We start from the raw sequence: 21,329 nt of genomic DNA, 5'->3' as shown, positions 1-21,329 counted from the left end.
TTGAGGGGTGTAGTTTCTAAAGTTTCTGACAAACTGACTTCAGACTTCTAAGCCCTCTAACGTCCCCCAAAAATGAAATGGAATTCACAAAATGATCCAAACATGAAGTAGACATATGGGGAATGTAAAATAATAACTATTTTTGGACTTATTACTATCTGGTATAAAAGTAGAGAAATTGAACTTTGGAAACTTGCACATTTTTCAACATTTTTGGTAAATTTTGTATTTTGTCTAATAAAAATGGCCTGGATAAGTAAAAGCATTTTAAAGTTATTACCACATAAAGTGACACATGTCACTTTATGTGGTAATATTGGACACATGCTTTAAAATGGCCTGGTCCTTAAGGTGAAAAATGGCCGCGTCCTTAAGGGGTTAATTAATGCTGAGAGCAATAGATTGTTATGTACCCGACAAGCTTTGAATGGCTCCCTGGACATCGGCCCACTGGGAAATTTCCCTATAGGGTGTATGGCCAGTCCGCACCCGGCTGTATATATATTGTCTTGCTGTGGTTTTCAAATCCGCATTGCTCCACCTTTTCCGCTTAGTTTTTTGTACGCAGCGTGTGGATGAGAATTCAGCGATAAGTATCATGCCTGCTATGTTACTTTAACTACATGTTAATTTTACTTCACGTGTGAATGTGTACTGGAATTAGAAAACCCTTAGGCCTCGTTCACACTTCAGTGTTTGGTCAGTGATTTCCATCAGTGATTTGTGAGCCAAAACCAGGTGCAACTCTAAACACAGAACAGGAGCAGATCTTTCCCTTTTACCTCATGTCTGTGGAGGCTCCACTTCGGGTTTTGGCTCACAAATCACTGATGGAAATCACTGACCAAACACTGTAGTGTGAATGAGGCCTTATGCCTCAGTCACACATCAGTGTTTGGTCAGTGATTTCCATCAGTGATTTGTGAGCCAAAACCAGGTGCGGCTCTAAACACAGAACAGGAGCAGATCTTTCCCTTCTACCTCATGTCTGTGGAGGCTCCACTTCTGGTTTTGGCTCACAAATCACTGATGGAAATCACTGACCAAACACTGAAGTGTGAACGAGGCCTTACTGCTGTGGGAACATTTGTAAAGACTCCAGCCCTGCCGTGGGACTTTCTAATGCTGGTGGTGTCCCCCCATTCTCCATGAGCCTGTACTAGTCCTGTAATGAACCATTAAGCTACCTACAGTATGGGTGCAGACTGTCTTGCAGAGATTCCTTATGAATTTCCGTGCAGATTTCTGTGCGTTTCCTCACCAAATCCGCATGGGTTACTTGCAGACTTTGTTGTGGATTTGAAGCTGATGGTCTCATTGTTGCATTGAAAAGGGTGAAATCCACACAAAGGAACCGCACAAGGAATCCATAGCAGGTCAATTTCCACACAGAACGAAAAAGCAAAGTACATGAGATTTGTGAAATCTCATACACTTTGCTGATGCTGTATTAGGCCTCATGCACACAGCCGTGCCGTTTTTTGCGGTCCGCAAACCGCGGATACGCAAAAAATCGAAGCCGCCCGTGTTGCCTTCCGCAATTTGCGGAACGGAACAGGTGCAGGCAATATAAAGGCCTATTGTCCGCAAAGCACGGACAAGAATAGGATGTTAGATTTTTTTAACGGGGCCGCGGAACGGAGCTACGGATGCGGACAGCACACCAGAGGCTCGGTTGCGGACTCAAATAACGGTCGTGTGCATGAGGCCTTATTCTGTGGAAAACCGCGCGTAATCCTTAATGTGCGTAGGTAGCCTTATTCTTTCCCGTAATCTGGTTTATTCACAGAAATAGTAAATGAGCAAAACATAGTTTTACTGATCTTGTCAAATATTGACTCTAGCAGCTGGGAGCTGAAAAATATAGGAGTGACTGAGATTTCCCACCCATGACAGGTGTTATGCTGCTGGTTATGCTGTCATCCAACCATCTGCTTATATCAGTCACAATTCAGTTACATGTATGGATGGAGATTTCTGCTGAAATGTAGGCTTTATTTCTTTAGAAGCCACTTTCCCTTTAAAGTCAGGGGTCAGGGAGGAGCGAGGCACATGCCATGGAACACCTGGCTTTGCAAGTAGCTGTATGTTAGCTGGGAGAAGGTCCACATTTCTAGGCTCCATTGGAGTTGTCAGGTATGGCAGCACATGGCGGATTTTGCTGCAGTTTGTTGGATGCGGACTTGTTCACTTCACAGGTTTACACCGTTTGCTGTCCGCATCCATATGTCCGTTTTGTGGCACTTGCAAAAAAATAGAACATGTCTTATTCTTGTCGCTATTGCCAACAAGGATAGGACAGTTCTATTATGGGCCGGACATGCCTTCCTGCAAAATGCAGAACGCACATGGCCAGTATCCGTGTTTTGTGCAAATTCCGCAAAAAACGTCCAGGTACATGAGCCCTAAATTGTCATGCTGAGGATGAAAAATCCACACCTCACTAAATCTTTCACAAAACTTTGGCAGATGTAAAAGTGACATATCAATAGGGGTCTGAGCGCGGAGACCCCCACCAATCTCTAGAATGTGCAGAGAGAAGCGCTTACATAGCACACTCCCTCGCTGCAGGAGACAGGCTCAGTAGAAAGTCTTTGAACCCATCTCAATGCTCAGAACCCCACAATCAGAAACCTTTGATATGTTGCTATGACATATCAAAAGTTTTGTCAAAACTCTGTGACCCTTTAAAATCGTATCAGTTTTGCTGGTACTGTAAAATGCTGCGCACAAATCCACAGCTAATCTGTCCTGTTCCAAGATTTTAATTTAAATATCTTACATTAAATTATTTTCAAAAATATATATCCCAAAAGTATCCCTTATACTCTGTGTAAGGGTATGAAATAATTTTTATTCTGTTGTAGCACTAAACGTATCACAAATATGTAAAATCGGGCCCCCAAATATCCCCATCACCAATAACTCTTCTGTAGTCACTGCGTCTGATGTCCAAACCACCACTACACTGGCACAAACAGGGCTCCTATAAGGTAGAAAAAACTTGCTTCCTACCCATCTAGTGTTCAGATGCTAAGTGCTTGGTGTGGAGGTTCAAGCTGATACAATACTCAGTATGACGTGCAGGGTCGGGTCTCCTGTGTGGCAATCCGAGTTGCTGGCCCTATCAATCCCTGGAAACTAGAGAGGGAACGCGGCTGTCAATCCTTATAAGCACCCACCATGAAAGGACAACCGCATCCAGAACCTCGCTCTAGATAGGGTCCTTCACCCCACTGTGCCCCCAGCACTGCCTGATATGCCTTGTTTCTAGCCAGGTGACTGGACCAGGGTTGCCAACCATTCAGAAATTTCTGGACAGTCCGTAAATATAGGCGACTTTTTTTTTCTGTGTCCGTGAAAAAAATTGTCTGTGATTTTTTTCAGGCTGGTGATATTTGAAAAGATTACAGCTAACAGTAAATGATGATAATGAGTTCTTATAAGTACAGTATATTGTGCTATAAGACATGTATTACTTATAGTCTTTATCATACATTATGGTTTTCCTATTTGTCTGTAAAAAATGTTGCCCGTCCATGATTTTGGGATAAGTTGTACAGAAAAAAGAAAAGTTCAGGTTGGCAACTTGGCAACCCTGGACTGGACTCTGCAGGGGACCTAATAGGCAGGGAATATTGTTTTGTAAAATAGCTAAGGGTATTGCTATGCAGAGTGATAGGGCACAGGTGAGGGACAAGGGAAAGTCATACCCATAGTCTTCCTCTGTCCAGCTGGTATTGATGCTCTCAGTCAGTGGACCGGAGCTTGGCAAGATTGTAGTTTGCCTTTGAGTATGTGGGGTGCTTGGGACTATGACATCTGAGCGCTAGAAGGGTAAGAAGCAACTTTTGTCTACCTTGTAGTGACCTGTTCGATCCTTTGTAGTGGTGGTTCATACATCGGGTGTAGTGCCGCAAGAACATTGGTTTTACCCTATGCCGCGGCAAATTGAATACAGTGTATACAGTAGTGTTACTGGTGTTGGGGCATTTGGGGGCCTCATTTTGCATATGTGTGATTATTTTTGCACTACAACAGAATAAAAGTTAGGTTTTATTACGCCCCTCTTTTTGGATCTCTGAAATATTTTAATAATTCTTAAATGTTCTGATGTGTGCAGATATTACTAGGTAATTCTTTCACCTTTTGTATCCTGTACTTTATGTTGCTGTGATACACAGTTCCAGTTTGTCCAGTATTCATGGTAGCGTGTATTACTGCAGGCAGTGTTTACATGGTAACTTTTTGTCTCCAAAGCGGCAGTTGTGAAAATGCTTCCCTATGTGTGCAAAAAGTACACATGCCTCTTCCAGATGTTTGCTTTGGCCTCCTTATTCTGTTTAACTTGCACTGTCTGTTCATGCAACTGGATATGGTGCTGAAAACCACGGCAGAAGGCACTGAGAGTTTACCCGCCGTTACTGGCGCATTCCATCCTTCTGCTGATGTGTACAGGCTGGCCTGCTTTCTTCCTGATTAGTCCAGACAAGCTTCGGTGTCACTCAAGTGTTCCTACTCCTTACACCGCCTGACCAATTTGTATTAGGATTTAGATTGATGTGGCTGCAGTCACATACCCTTCAATCCACTGTTTTTCTAGAATGCTTTCTACGCCCCGAGGTCCTTTTAGTTGACAATTGTACTGATCCAGGAAAGTCTGCCATTGTGTTTTTAAGTAAAATTCAATTATTTTCAAGACAGCATAGTAAAAGCCGTGTTCATACCAGTCCGTAACTCAGCACAGTAAGATCTGGCTCCCTCGAAAGAAAACAGTCTCATGTAAAATTAAATGGCAAATTGTGGTTATTGTATAGACAGAAGTAGTAAGGGATAATACACACAACTTGTGGCTCTGTACAATCCTTAAAGAGGTTGTTTCGCTTCAGTAAGTAGCATTTATCATGTAGAGAAAGGTAATACAAGGCACTTACTAATGTATTGTTATTATCCATATTGCTTCCTTTGCTGGCTGGATTCATTTTTCCTTCACATTATACACTTCTCATTTCCATGGTTACAGACCACCCTGCAATCCATCAGTGGTGGTCGTGCTTGCACAATATAGGAAAAAGCATTGGCCTATGTGCGCTCCCATGGTCCCAGCCACCAGAGAGGCTGAGGCTTTTTCCTATATTGGGAGCGCACATAGGCCAATGCTTTTTCCCTATATTGTGCAAGCACGACCACCACCGATGGATTGCAGGCTGGTCTGTAACCATGGAAACAAGCAGTGTACATTGTGTTGGAAAAATTAATCCAGCCAGCAAAGGAAGCAATACAGACAATGACAATACATTACTAAGTGTCTTCTATTAACTTTCTCTACAATATAAATGCCATAGCATGTTTGGCCTGAGCTGAGCATTTGTGATGCTATGTAATGGTCATAGAGGATCCATACCTATGATTACTGTGATAGGCTGGACTGAAAACATCCACCACACACTTAAAGGGGTTTTTCTCACTTCAGCAAGTGGCATTTATCATATAGAGAAACGTAATACAAGGTAGTTACTAATGTATTGTGATTGTCCATATTGCCTCCTTTGCTGGCTGGATTTATATCACAATGTACACTGTTCATATCCAGGGGTTATGACCACCCTACAATCCAGCAGTGGTGGTTGTATTTGCACACTAAGGGAAAGAGCCGGGACCGTGGTAGAGCACATAAGTGCGCACTTTTTCCTATAATGTGCAAGCACGACCACTGATGCTGGATTACAAGGTGCTCATGACCCCTGGATACGAGCAGTTCTACAACCAGCTGATCGGCTATTGATGACCTATCCTGAGGATAGGTCATCAATAAAAAAAACTTGGACAACCCCTTTAAGCCTTTGAAATCCATGAGAATTCATGAAGTTCTATGGAAAAGCACCAAACCAATGAAACAAATCAAACCAACTGCGATTCAGTGGGAAGGTTCCCCTGTAATGTTATGCAGCTGAGAAGCAGTAATAAATAGCACCGTCTCTGTTTGTCTGTAATTAAAATGCAATTAAAACCACAAGATAATAGAGATGAGAATATGCTTTGCATTGAATCTGCCTTGCATTGGAGTACTGCTTATGTTATCTTTTTGGTCATCTGTAATAATGAATAGTGAATATGTGGAGTGGACTATGTAAGGGCACCTGCACACTCAAACAAATGCCATATAAACCTCTTGTTTTTTTTATATACTGTATGTAGTTTTATGCACACAACTGTGTGAACCATGTTTTTGTGGCATTTTAAACCATAGAGAAAGAGATGTTAAAGTGTAACTCATTTTTTTTCCATTTTTTTTTTGTAATGTGTAGGGGCAGTGATACTGACCATTTTTGTAATATACTTTAATTACTGAAATGGAACATTTCTACTAGAAAAATAGCTCTAAAGTGGCCCATTTTGAGTCTCAGCAACGCTCCTCTGTCTTCTGTTTACATATTTGTGGAGACTTGCTAACACTGACTGTGTTATGTAAACAGAAGACAGAGGAGGCTCAAAATGGGCCACTTTAGAGCTATTTTTCTAATAGAAATGTGCAATTTCAGTAATTAAAGTATATTACAAAAATGGTCAGTATCACTGCCCCATACATTACAAAAATAAAAAAGAATGACAGTTACACTTTAAAACGCCATTAAAAATGTCGAAAGCTTCATCTTTCTGCATTTTTGAAAAAATGACAAAGACCCCAAAAAAGCCACAGTTTTAACATGACTTGAATTAAACATATTGGTAATTGATTCTCCGACAATGTATCAGCAATCAACCATAAACAGACCCATTTTATTCTTATAAATAATCTTTTTGCTCATAGGACATTAATTATTCCTAAATGAGCCAAGTGATGGATTTTGTTGTCTTTTGTAAATCAACATAAATGTAAATGAACTCACTGTGCCAACCAACTGGTTTGCCTTTGGGCTAGTTCTGAGGGCATTATCCTGGTGGTCTCCTGTTTTTCACCCTTTAACCCCTATACAGAGATCTGGCCTTTGCTGCAGGGCAGCCACATCTGGGATCAGAGACACCGGTGCAAAGTACCAAGGGCTCAGGCAATACTCGTAGTCAGGAAACAGGTAGAGGTCAGGGGCAGACATAGTACGTGCAAATCCATGAAACAGCCAGAGGTCAGGAAACAGCACAGGGTCAGTATGGTTAACAGGCATGCATCAGACAATCAAGAGCCAGGCAGACATCTCTACATAGGCAGAAAACAGAGTATAGCTCTTTTGCAGGGCCTAAAAAGGAAGTGAAACCAAAATGAATCTATTACACAGGCAGGGGGTGGAACAAACAACCCAGCATATATAGGTAGGCAGTCAAACAGCTGAACACAGAGCAAAAAATAAATAAAAAATTAACCCTTCAAGCACGCATATATGCGCACGAAAAAGAAAGAGGTGTTTTTGGTTAAATCACATGAATTCATAGATTGGTGTTTCTACGTATACCAGAATAATACGTCCCTTTCAATAATATATAGTAAATGGAGAATGGAAATAGCCAAATTGAACAAATTTAAAAGTCAGCAGAGGTGGGGTCAAGATATTGGTAATAATAAATAATAAAATGGGAACTAATCTATAGGAATGTTCGGAAAAACTCCATATCTGGGAATCACAGATTAATCCAGTTCAGTATTCTACATCGTCTATACTACACACCGGCCTCTCTCGCTCGCTTTTATAGCGATGCGTCAGATAGATGCCGCAGATTTCATACATCTGGTTTGGTCGTGCCCTAAGGTTCAAGTTTTCTGGAATAATGTTTCTGCTCAGCTCACTAGATGTTCTCCATCAGATTATCAAATAGATGTAACTACGGCAGTTTTAGGCACCTGTGTATTGGATGAGCAGGGACAGGAAAAACTGCTCTGGATGAAATCACTCATGCTGCCTAGGGTAATAATTGCTAGAAATTGGGGCGGAAAAAACCCGCTGTTGATATCGGAATGGTATCATCTTGTGGAGAAAGTGAGGAGATATGAAAAATGTGCTATTCACAACAAGGGTCAGAAAGCCAGATGGGACAGAACATGGCTGACATGGTCGTAGGGGCTAGCTCCCGTTGTGGATGTGCTCTTCAGACAGCGCTAAAGAGGGTGGGGGAAGGGGGGGGGGACAGGGAATAAATATATATATGTTTTGTATTCATGATAGAAGAATGTATCTGGATTATGTATACACTGTAACGTATTTTTGTTATATCATGGCTTTTAAATTTGTTAATGCTCTTGGATAGAAAATAAAACTGATTAATATAAAAAAAAAACTTGCAGTGCTGTATGGAGAGGTTTTATGAATAGACACTAATGCACATGCAGAAAGAGACTTAGGCTACTTTCACACTAGCGTTTCACGGATCCGCTTGAACGGCATTTCAAACGGATCCGTCAATAAACTGACTAAACGGAGCCAAACGGAAGCAATTCAGACGGATCCGTTTGTACGGATCCGTCTGTATTACGGATCCGTTTGTCACGTTGGTTTCCGTTTTGTCATCCGTTTAGCGGATCCGTTTTGAAAGGAAAAGCATCTCTAGGTTCCATCTTCATGTATTGAGATCTATAGGGTTGTAATGCTCCTATATTTCTCCATGGCTATCTTGTTGAAGTTCCAAAGCTGGTCCGACTTTGATAATGGACCACACCTTTCGGACTCTTGTACACGACTACATGCACTTATAAAGATGTATAGTGTTCGTTAGCGGGCCATATGTCCCTGATCGTCATTGATAATACGTACAGGAGTACAGAGCATCATGATGCTGACCATGTTGTGCCGCAAACTGGGCTATTGTCCTGCACTCATATGATCTATTAGTGCAAGACTATATCCCCGCGGGCAGCTCAACTTGCACAGGATGATTGTACACTATGATGCTGTGTACTCTCGTGTGCACGATCAATGCCACTATGGGACATATGGCCCGCTCACGGACCATATGTCTCTTGTGGCATACAGTCGTGTGCAAGAGGCCTTAAAGGGGTTTTCTCATCTCATACAATGGGGGCATACCACTTTAATGATATACCTACATTGTCTTATAGGCGCGGGTCCCACGGCTGGTACCCTCACATATATTGAGAACGAAGCTAAGACAGTAGATGAGGTCGCACTGCGCTGCCGCCCTCCATCCATTTCTATAGTTGAGGCGGGGATTAGCGTTTGGCGGTGGACATACCATGGGAAATGTGTCCTACAGCAACTGTGCTCCCCGCTCCGTTCTCAATATAGGTGCGGGTCCTACCAATGTTACCCACACCTATCAGACAATGGGGGCATATTCAAGTGAAATCCCCGCATTGTCTATGTGAATACCCCTTTAAAAACTCTATGTCCCTTGCGTGTCCCTTGTGGTAATCACACTAGTTATTTTAGCGTTATCGGGAAATCATTAAACGTTAAAATCACAATTAATGAATTCCTGATGATGCTGACAGACCGTGACTCCCACAAGGGCTCATATGAAAGGGCACAAGATTGAACAATGAACAAGCATTTGCTTGCTCATGTGCCAATCATAGGTTCTACGATCAATAAAGAGCCAAAATTTAGCTCATTATTGATGGTCAGGTTTTAATGGATCTTACGACATTGGCACTAATGCTGTTTTGATATAAAAACTACCAAGGGTGTTGTAATAATGATTGCGGTGTTGCATGATTTCCCATGACCCGTTCTCTACCATGATTTTAAACTGATGTAACTGCTCGGGCGTCATTGAGTCCATCAAACCGATCATGTTTAGCCCATAATGGTAGTTTGGGCTGCGTTGATGCGCCGACTCCGCCCCTTCCCAGCGGCAAATCAAGTCAGCACCAAACTCCATTTGATGTCGGGCAAAACCTTCTAGAGCGTCAGAAACGACCTCTACAAGGTTTGCATAATCGGCTCGACTTGGCCTACCAGATCTCTGCCCGCTCACCAGGGCTCTTAAATTTTGACGGAAACCTAAGAGCCTCTGTTGAGCGGAGGGACCCGGTAGGGGACCCAGATTATCCTGAGCCGATGCATCAGGGACAGGAGGGCTGGCGCTGGCGATCTGTACTGGTTCCGCCTCAGGAGGTTGGTCAGGCTCCCGAGTGCTGCTGGCACTTCTGTAGAAAAAAAAAAGGAAAGTTAGGAATTGTTCTTTAAATAAAACATCCATGTTCTATGCTATGTCTACCGTATAGCATAGGGGGCTGTCCAAAACAGGGGAGCCAAACGCTCCACTGTCTCAGACAGCCCCTTACACTCAGACGGAGAGAACAGTGGTCCATCTGACTGTGGGGGGCTGTCCAAAACAGGGGAGCCAAACGCTACCCTGTCTCAGACAGCCCCTTACACTCAGACGGAGAGAACAGTGGTCCATCTGACTGTGGGGGGCTGTCCAAAACAGGGGAGCCAAACGCTACCCTGTCTCAGACAGCCCCTTACACTCAGACGGAGAGAACAGTTGTCCATCTGACTGTGGGGGGCTGTCTAAAACAGGGGAGCCAAACGCTACCCTGTCTCAGACAGCCCCTTACACTCAGACGGAGAGAACAGTTGTCCATCTGACTGTGGGGGCTGTCTAAAACAGGGGAGCCAAACGCTACCCTGTCTCGGACAGCCCCTTTACAATTTATTTTTTAAACAGTTGTTATAAATATTTACCTTTTTGGTGCCATAGCCTTTCGTAGGAACCCCAGGGCCGCCGTATGGATGTATGTGGCCCCTGAGGTTCCTCCGGAGCCACCCGGGGCCTGACCCTCCTTGTTATAATCCCTCCTGAAGCGGTCCCGGATAGATCGCCAACGCGTTATAACCAGTTTGACTATGGAAAAAAACAATAAAAACTAAAATCAGCATGATGAAAGGAAAACAAGAATATTTTAATTTATTAAAATGCATATTGTTTTACTTACCATATTTCTCCTGAGCCGCCGCATCTAGATCCCCCCAGGTCTCTAAAACTTCTGCAGAGATGTCCCTCCAGAGCCGCTGGGTATGGCGATAATCGGCGTGGTGGCGGTCGGCGTGGTCCCATAACGCTGGACGCGCCTCCACCAGTCGGATGAGGAGCAGGTTATCGATGCTCGGAACCCCGAACTCCTCATCCTCCCTGGTGGAGCCTAGGGAACCCTGAAAAAAAAGGAAATACAAAATTTAATGTAAATCCTAATACAAAATGCTAATTAAAACTACTAAATTCAATACTTACACGTCTACGACCGCCACGATCATTCCCGCGGACTCTGGAGGCGACTGGGGGATCCTCGCTGGCGGCTCTAGGTGCAGATTGCTAATACAAATAAAAAATTTTTTAGAAGACCGTACTTAAACCAATTTTTAAGAAATCTATATATATATATATATACTTACTTCTTGACAGCCCCGGTCCACCTCCCCTGGACGCTGGTGAGCTGGCCCCGGCAGCCACTTCCGGAGAGCCCTCCGCTGAAGATGATGAAGAAATCTATAATAAGAGCACATACTGATTAATGCAACGAATCAAACAGTAAAAAGTCCAAGTGTTGATTTTATACTTACGGGCCACTGGATACGGCGGCACCTTCTGGGTGGGTTACGCCAGTCGATCGCTGATGTCTTCTTAGATGACATCTGTACGCAACAGAATACCAGACAAAATGCAGATAACGTTAAAGGAACTTGTAGAGCACTATTTCCTCATATATCAACATTTTTTTAGTTTTTTTTAATACTTACTTTTTAAAATATGGATATGGGCTTCCCCACCGCAGATGTCTTTCTTTTTTTTTTTTCTTTTTTGGAACGACCCTAATAATAAAATAATTAAAAAAATTAATCCGACAGAAGCCATAATCCCCCCAAGTTACATAAACACCCCGAGAGACAGCAGCCCCGCACAATGACATCAGGCCCCCAGTTCCAAACAACTCTCCCACAGTGCCCTCAGCCCCCCCAATGCCAGCAGCCCCCACAGTTCCAGTCACAAACACCCCCGCAGTGCCAGCAGCAGACACAGTTCCAGCCACAAACACCCCCGCACTGCCAGAAGCACCGCACAGTTCCAGCCACAAAAAACCCTGCAGTTCCATCCAGAAGCACCGCACAGTTCCAGCCACAAAAAAACCTGCAGTTCCATCCAGAAGCACCGCACAGTTCCAGCCACAAACACCCCTGCAATGCCAGCAAACCGCACAGTTCCAGCCACAAACACCCCCGCAGTGCCAGCAGCAAACAAAGTTCCAGCCACAAACACCCCCGCAGTGCCAGCAAACCGCACAGTTCCAGCCACAAACACCCCCGCAGTGCCAGCAAACCGCACAGTTCCAGCCACAAACACCCCCGCAGTGCCAGCAAACTGCACTGTTCCAGCCACAAACACCCCCGCAGTGCCAGCAGCAACCACAGTTCCAGCCACACGCGCCCTCCCCCCCCCCCCCCCCCCCAGTGCCAGAAGCCCCCCATAAAGGCAGCCCACACCACCAGTGCCAGCGGCTCCCATTGTTCCAGACACACACACCCCTTCCCAAGTGCCAGCAGCCCCCCCAACCTAGAAATAGAGAGAGAGATAGATAGATAGATGGATAGATAGTAAAAAAAGAGAGATAGACAAACAGACAAAACTTCATACACTTACCAGTCTCACCAAGTCGATTATCCAAAATGGCCGACGATGAGGGGAGGGACAGATGAGGGGGAGGGACAGGAAGTTACTGGGCATGCGCAGAAACATGAACGGATCCGTGTCAAAGCGGAGCCATGACAGACGGATCCGTCCCCATTGATTTCCATTGTAACTATGAACGGATCCGTACGCCTCCGCACGGCCAGGCGGACACCAAAACGCTGCAAGCTGCGTTCGGGTGTCCGCCTGCTGAGCGGAACGGAGGCCAAACGCTGCCAGACTGATGCATTCTGAGCGGATCCTTATCCATTCAGAATGCATTGGGGCAGTACGGATCCGTTCGGGGCCGCTTGTGAGAGCCTTTGAACGGAACTCACAAGCGGAGCCCCGAACGCAAGTGTGAAAGTAGCCCTGCAGCATTGAACACTGTGCAGAAACTAGCTGAGTGATGTGGCGCCTGTGCCTGCCCCAAATAACGGTGGACATGAATCATTGCCATGACAGCATTTTATATCAGTGGCCAGCATCAGGGTGTATTGAAGTGGTTTTAATGCAGCTACATGTGGGCACGGGCACAGGGTCATTCCTCATAGGAGATTTTGTTAACACTGATTACTGATAGGAATAAGCTGCTTAAATATTATTTTTTCATATTTTTAACACATAATGTGAGGGCGTTAACATCCTCCTTTAGAGCACTTTCACACAGGGTCCATATTACGATCACGACAACTTTACTGAATTGGGCTTGGATCTCCACAAATCCCAATTGTCATCTAAGTTCAGTGGACTCATGGGGAACAGTGAGGCCATAATATGCATTTAATACCTGCCATTTAATTAAACAAATTGTGCCAGGTATAATGAAGCTAGATTCTTATTGGTTGCCATGATAGGGAAATTCTGGGTATTTTAGGAGACGCACAGAATCAGACGCAAGCAGTTAGGGAACAGGACTGCAGATGTAATAATCCTTTCATACATCACTAAAAACTACAAATGCCCCAGGCAGTGCAGGGAAAGGCTCTTGTAGCTTGTACAGCACAAAGAAGGCCAAACAGATTACAAACCATGAAATATGGAACAGGGGAGAGCTAAAGGAGCTACAAAGGAGAGAGGTGGTAAGGAAGAACAGTGTAAGAGGCAGGAGGTGCAGGGCAGAAGAGCTCTGTATTTGGGGGAGTTGCAGAAATCTATCAGCTAGTAAAAATTTGTCTTAGGCTACTTTCACACTTGCGGCAGGACTGATCCGACAGGCTGTTCACCATGTCGGATCCGTCCTGCGGCTATTTCGCCGTGCCCGTGGACCGCCGCTCCGTCCCCAATGACTATAATGGGGACAGGGGCGGAGCTCCGGCGGTGCACGGAGAAAGCCGCCGGACTAAAAAGCCTGACATGCAGTAATTTTAGTCTGGCGGGCTTTCTCCGTGCACCGCCGTGCTGCGCCGGAGCTCCGCCCCCGTCCCCATTATAGTCAATGGGGACGGAGCGGCAGTCCGGTGGCACGGCGAAATAGCCGCAGGACGGTTCCGACATGGTGAACAGCCTGTCGGATCAGTCCTGCCGCAAGTGTGAAAGTACCCTTAGAATCCACTTGATGGTGATGTACATATTGGTTGGTGGTCATGACCATTAGATTAGGGGTCCCTGCACAAATAAATGTTGCCTGGCATTTTCTTACCAATAAAAAATGCCAGGATAACACCATGCATTTTTTAGCCACCTGTTTGCCCTTTAGCGTTGAGAAGGTAATATAAAATGATGAAAAAATATAACAAGATCTCCAGCTCAAGTTACCTTTTTGAAAAGAGGGCAGAAAGACAAAAACATGCCACCTAATTACCAAAGACTGCAATGGCAAAAAAACGCCTGTGTGTCCTGTGTTTCACATTTCCCGTAGACCCTCAGCTAATTTATGGAGCTGGTGTTTTTACTGCAAAAGATGACCACCAGAAATGCAAAAGTGCAGAATCCGCCACTAAAACCTATGTGTGAACCCTCCCTAATCCAAACTAGAAAGCTGGGATAATGTCACCATTAATAGCTTCTTACTTTTCTAAAAAAAAACATTGTTTATTTTCTTCCCTTCCTTCCCCCTACAGCAAGATAATCATAGGAACTTACAGAATAAGACTCTACAGTATAACAGGACATAGCAGCATTTTAAAAGGTTGTTAACTCCAAATTTCCTCAATGCCAACGAATGTTTTAAAATAAAATAAAAAATTATTATATACTCACCTGTTTCCCCAGCACTGCAGGTTTGGTACTTCTCCTGTTATTTGGATACAAGGCTGCAGCGGTGATGTAGAGGTATGTGGCAGCATATCACTGTCCTCCAAGGTGCATGGCATGAGACCTCTGAGGATAGTGATTGGCTGCAGTGGTCATGTGCCATACACCTGCTTGTTACCATTGCATATAACATTGAGTATAGGATGGATTTTTCCCCCTGAATATACTATTACCATGTAGATGGTTCCCCTTCAATAATTATTGGCACACAGTGCCCTAAAAAATAACTGTGCCCAGCAAATAGTGTTCCCGAAACTTATAGTACCGTAAACATAATATCCTCCAAAAATAATTTTGTTGAGCTGTTCCTGTGCCAGGGTGCCTCCCAATGTTACAGTCCTCCCAAAAGTCCCACCAATAGTAATAATTATCTGCTAGAGTGCACTATGTGGTAACAGAGCACCTAATAGTACTAATGTCCTTAATTTTTCCCCCAGAAGTAATAATACCCTAATAGTGCCCCAGTAGTAATAATTCCCCCTATAATGTGTACCTGTACAAAAAATACCCCCTTATAATGTGTTCCAGTACACAAAATGACCCCTTATAATACTTGCCAGTAAAATAATCCCCCCTTGCAATGTGTGCCAGTACAAAATTCTCCCTTACAATGTATGGCAGTACAAAAATACCCCCTTATGTGGTGTGCCAATATGGAAAATGCTCCCTTATAACGTGTGCCAGTACAAAAAAATGGCCATCCGTTTAGTTCCCCCAGCAGAACGGATGACCCCATAGTGCCCCCCTTATAATGTGTGCCATTATAAAATTGCTCCTATTTACAGCCGCAATGTCCCCATACTGCTTTCTCCAGTTACTAAATAATGACCCCCCACCCCATTGGCATGCTGCCAAATAAAAATAATAAACTAAAATACTTGCCACCATTCTGCTGTCAGCGATGCAGCGCAAGACACAGACCTCTTCCAGTCCGTGCCCTGAGCTCTATGCAGCCTGGCTCAGATGCGATGATGACACCGGCCTCTGATAGGAACAGTGGGCCAGGGAGACATCACTCCCGTGCCCCTTTGTGGCATTCAACTGTGTTGCGATGTTGAATGCTGCAACGGGGCACAGCGTGTACCCATAGCCCTGGTGCTGCCTGAGGCAATAGCCTCACCTTGCCTCATTGGTGGTGCACCTCTGCTGAAGGTGCACTCATCTGATATTACCGTTGTATCTTGAGGATAGGCCATTGAATATTAAAATCCTGAAATATGCCTTCAAACTTTCTGAATCCTTATTTTCCATGGCACTTGCTCTTTCTCTGCCCACAGCGGCCTCATAGTTGACAGCAGTGTGCCAGATAAAACTTAGGAATTTTTTTTATACTGTTGAAGTATTTTTAGTCTGTGCTTCTATTCCAGAAATGGATAAAGGCAGCAGAGGACTTTCTTTATAGAATATGGCAAAATAAACCGCTCAGACCTAAATGATACAGCAGACATTGAGGAAGTGGTAAGGAGCAGCCACAAGCGTCCTTTAAGTGGTCACCAAAATCCCCACAATTCATATTCTTGATAAGTTTTGGCCCTTTATAATAAGGCAGATGGAAGGAAAGAGTTTCAGTCGACGGGAAGCAAAATATCAAATATGTTTTTCTTAACTGTCAGACTTAATTTTTTATTTTTTTGTTACACTTTACAGACAAGATTCTGTATAACTTACTTTTCTTGACTGTATGACCTTACTTATATACCACAGCCCTGTGCATGCCGGCTGTACGGAGTACCTGCAGCTTTGCTAATGATGCCAGAGTGTGCAAAGATATTATTCTATAGCAGCAGAAGATAATACATCTAAAATACCAGTAAAACAGTTTGATGAACAGCACAGGCAAGGAAGCATTGGTGGACACAGACTGCCAAGGGCCCCTATGTAAGAACTGTGTATGAGCCCTTTGTTCACCAATGGACCATGATAGAGCTGCCCTCTCTCTACCATTCCACAGCGTTAGGGAACCATTGAATTCTTTAGGTCAGTTACTTACATGCAAGATTATAGAAGGTATGAAATGAGCTGTTAGCAAGCTCTGCCTCTAAAGCTACCAGATATAAGTCAGCTATCCTATAAGTCAATGTTCTACCTTTTAGACAGGTCTTGAGACATGACTTGGATAATAATTAAGCCAGCATCTCATCTGCAGACAGCTGCTTCGGGGTGATTGACCCTCATCAGTGCAGAGCAGATCATACTGGCTTAAAGGGGTATTCCAGTAAAGTAACTTAATTTTTGAAAAACTGCATTAAGGCTGCAAGCTGTGACCCTACCATAACCTATACATATAACCAGAGCTTCAATTTACCTTGCAATTCATTTGTCTAGCTCCTGTGTGAGCCTGCAACATACAGTACTTCAAAGACTACAATCCCCACCATTCCTAGCTTTCCTGCTGTGAGTGTTGTTTATTGATTGGCTGCCTGATATATTGGGTTGAGTGCAAATATATTCGAATCGCGAATATCACCACTTTGAGAATTGGAGAATATTTAGAATATACTGCTATATATTCGCGAATAGTGTTGATTGTGAATATTCTAATTGCAAATTTATAGCGAATATCGGCACTTAGCAATATCCCTAGCAACCAGTAGGAAAGTTGCCTAACCCTTAGTGTTGATCGCGAATATTCTAATCGCAAATTTTTATCGCGAATATATTACATTGCCGATTTTCGCAATCAAGTAGAGATACCGAATTCTCAAATTACCGAATTTATGCTGAATATTCGTCCAAAAATTTGCTAAATATCACAAATTTGAATATTGCCTATGCCGCTCATCACTACTGATGTACAGTGCAGTCATGCCCCCTCTACTCGGTAATCACCAGCACACTGACACTCCCTTTGTTTCACAAGACATTTAGCTAGAGAATTGATAGCAACACACTGAGCATGCTCGACCTAACAAAGGCTCACAACTACAGGTCCATGCCATGGTAATTTATGAGGAAACACAGTGGGTAGCAGAGGAATAAAACTCCTTTTATAACCGCTTAAACAGTAAATATGTGAAATTTACATTACATTAGGTCATTATTGATGATGAATTAGTCTAAAACATAAGTTATATTTATAGTAACCGGAATATACCTTTAATTGGGTGAGAGGCCTAGGTCGGGATTTGGGGGCCTATAATAGAAAGAAAGAAACCGTTTTTAAGATTGCAGTGGGCCCCTTGTACCTTCCGGGCCCTTGTGTAGCTGCCCCAGCTGCACATATAGTATGCCTGCCACCCCTAAATAAAAGGCTTTTGCTGGATGTAATGATTGAACAGTCCAGTTCCAGACTGTATTGAAAACCAAAAAGGGGTTTAATATTGATGGCCTATCTTCAGGATAGAGTGTTATATTAATGGCCTATCCTCAGGATAGAGTGTTATATTGATGGCCTATCCTCAGGATAGAGTGTTATATTGATGGCCTATCCTCAGGATAGAGTGTTATATTGATGGCCTATCCTCAGGATAGAGTGTTATATTGATGGCCTATCTTCAGGATAGAGTGTTATATTGATGGCCTAGCTTCAGGTTAGTTCATCAGTTTCTGATCAATGGAGGTCTCAATCCTGGCACCCCGCCAATCCGCTGTTGGGCGCCGTGGCCTCTTCCTAAACCAGTGATGTCCAGTTTATTGGTCACAAGACCAGTGATGATGCTAGTGAATGGGCCTAGGCTGCAATACCATGTACAGCCACTACACAATGGACGGTGCTGTGCTTGATGAGCTGTGAAGCTCACTGGAGCACCCGGCCTCTTCAAACAGCTGATTGACGGTAGGGCTCACCCAAGAGCAATACCTGTGAGAAGTACCAAACTTCCTCAGCTTGCCCACAAGGGAGTTATTGTTCGTTCCAAGAAACCTTTATGGAGTACGAAATGGAAAAATGTGGACATCATTTTAGACTTAGCAAGAAAATCTGACATTTCCAAGTAGCCTGTGATCAGATCAAACACAGCCCAGTTAGCAGTGCTCGGGTCCAGCTGGCAGGATCGGCAATGGCAGCACTTGATACCCTGCCTTGACATGGCATTCCTCCATTATCCTAAGTGTTAGATAAATCTCCTTGTCTGAGGTGACATGGGATCTGTCACGCTGCAGCACAATCAGCACACAGCTCAATAAAGGGGAATCTGACGCTTAATCGACAGACTGAAGTGACTGACGGCATGGCATTAATAATGTCACTCAGCGAGGAGGGAGCGTGGTATAACAAAGGCTAATTTCAGACTGGGTCTGGTGGAATGCGCCAGGCTGTACACAACTAAACGTCTCATATTTTATTGTAGAGGCTTGCATCTTTCAGCCGGAGGTTTTGCGGTGAATCAGACTTTGCATTCAGACCCGGTGAGTAATGGAAGCTCTGTAATAATGCCTCATGCTGAGAACATCTTGGAAGGGTATTTTAATTTTCTGCGGTTCTCTTTATAGCAGCGGCTTTACGCATTCCTTGGTTCTTGCAGACTTTCTCACAGCTAAATTGGACATCTGCTTTTCATTTGTATAAATCGTCTTACAGTCAAGGGTTAAGTCTGATCGCTGCACTATTTCAGTGGAAAGTAGAAATTGTTCTACAATTCTTTCTAATGTGTTCCACTCTGATCATCTATAGATGTTATTGGCGGCATTGAAGTTATAGACTGGGGGGGCAGGGGGGGGGGGGGTTCTGTACCAGCTGTGTATGGAGACTTAATGGCAATGCTCCATGGGAAAATAATATGCAAAGAGGTTTCTCCCAGGGATAGAGAACCGTTCTGCTAATGCAGTGCATACAGCAGTTTATGTCCAGCTGAAACTCCGCATTTTTACCAGAAATCAGCCAGATCACCGCCGGACCCCATTGCAGTCAGTGGGGATCCAGCGGTCAAGTAGAGGATCCGGCAGGCTGCTCTGTCCCGGAACAGATGTGCACGAGGCAATTAAGTTAGCTTCAGCCCCTATTTTATTTTTGCACCTGATAATGTTTGTATGAGAGACCGGACAGCTGACTGGTATCAAATATTCACCAATTTAAGGCCTCGTCCACATTTCTGTTTCTATCCTCAGGATAGGTCATCAGTATCAGATCGGCCAAGGTCTGACACCCGGGACCGCCACTGATTAGCTGTTTGAGGAGACGGTGCAAGCAGTGCGCACGTACCATCTCCCGTCTCTCTTCCTGTTCCCACTGCTTTGCCATAGACATACAGCAGTAAGCAGGAAGAGAGAAGGGAGATGGCACTTGCGCACAGCGTATGGCGCGTGCTCCGTCTTCTCAAACAGCTGATCAGCAGGGGCCCCCGCTGATCTGATATTGATGCCCTATCCTGAGGATATGCAATCAATGTTAAAAGCCTGGAGAACTCCTTTAATTTTCAACTGAGCAGTGTCCGTGCATTACGGATGACATACAGAGTGTGAAAACAGACACACGGACCAAACACGGTTCTTTTACGGACATCTTCACAGACGAAACACTGATGTTCTTTTTCATGGATGTGAAACTGACACAGAAATGTGGACAAGGACTAAAGGTCTGACCAGTGCGGACAAACCCTTTTTAAAATTTTGGGTGGTTGTTGGGAGAGTCCATAGACTTCAGCCCTCCATAGCTCTGAGTGGGGCCCCCTCCTCTCACCGCTCAGCATTTTTATTAGAACTGAGAAGGGGCTGTCTATAGCAGAGCGCCCCTTTAGTTAGTATACATGAGTCGTTTTGTATACCCTGCAAGAATGCAAAATCTATACAAGAAAACCGCTCAGGGCTCCAGTGCTTTTAAGCTAACAAATCATATTGTGTGTAGAATCAGGTGAGCGGAGGCTTGCATTTATTTCCTTGTCAAAAAAGCAATAAGGCAAACGAAAGTATTAAAAGTCTGTTACAGCAGAGTAATCAGCGGCAGTAAATCTGCGCTGCGGAGAGCAGGCGTGATTGTATTAGGGGAAGATTGCTTTTATACATTTTATGGTCATCATCACTTTGGGTGTTTCGGCTTTTATTTTTATTATTTGAATGTGTCCAATGTCCCTTTATGTAGTCAGGAACTCCAGGGTGTAATAGAAAGACTTAGGCTAGCAGTGCATGCAGTCAGATTGGCAGATCCGGTGATAATATCGTCTTTCCTGTAGCCCGGGCTTCTGCAGTTATGTTTTCAATATAATATTTTATTTCGGGAAATAGAATTTCTCTTATCTGGTGTGCAGCCTATACAGTGTTCACAGCAGTTTATTATTTCTGTAGGAAGAAAACCTGTGTTCTGCTCGGTTGCTGTTGCTTTTCATATGCTTGTCATGTAATATAGGTTATTATTAGGTCCTAAAGGAACAGAATTCTAAATTATTGTGTTAGGGTGGACATAAATATAAGAGGATCCTGGATCAAAATCAGTAGGTTACTGTCATAGGGCACTTTATGGAAACCATGTTTATGCTGTCCCTAAAGGCCCATTTACACGGCCTAACTGAGCAGACAATTGTCAG

At 43.9% G+C, this 21,329-nt stretch overlaps 1 protein-coding gene across 6 annotated transcripts in view; it reads left to right on the top strand.

Moving 5' to 3' along the window:
• The window catches only part of APBB2 (amyloid beta precursor protein binding family B member 2), a 334,440-nt gene that overhangs the window by 27,488 nt on the left and 285,623 nt on the right, over positions 1–21,329 (top strand). The window contains exon 1 of one of the 6 annotated variants that reach the window (XM_044298614.1): positions 19,021–19,218. The exons of the other annotated variants lie outside the window; for them this stretch is intronic. The gene's annotated coding sequence lies outside the window, so the exon portion shown is untranslated. Of the gene's footprint in view, positions 1–19,020; positions 19,219–21,329 lie in introns of those variants that run through there. 6 annotated transcript variants of the gene reach the window in all.

This window comes from Bufo gargarizans, chromosome 1, assembly GCF_014858855.1.
Source record: "Bufo gargarizans isolate SCDJY-AF-19 chromosome 1, ASM1485885v1, whole genome shotgun sequence".
In the NCBI taxonomy this organism is placed as follows: Eukaryota; Metazoa; Chordata; class Amphibia; order Anura; family Bufonidae; genus Bufo; species Bufo gargarizans.
This window is presented reverse-complemented; position numbering and strand designations above follow the sequence as displayed.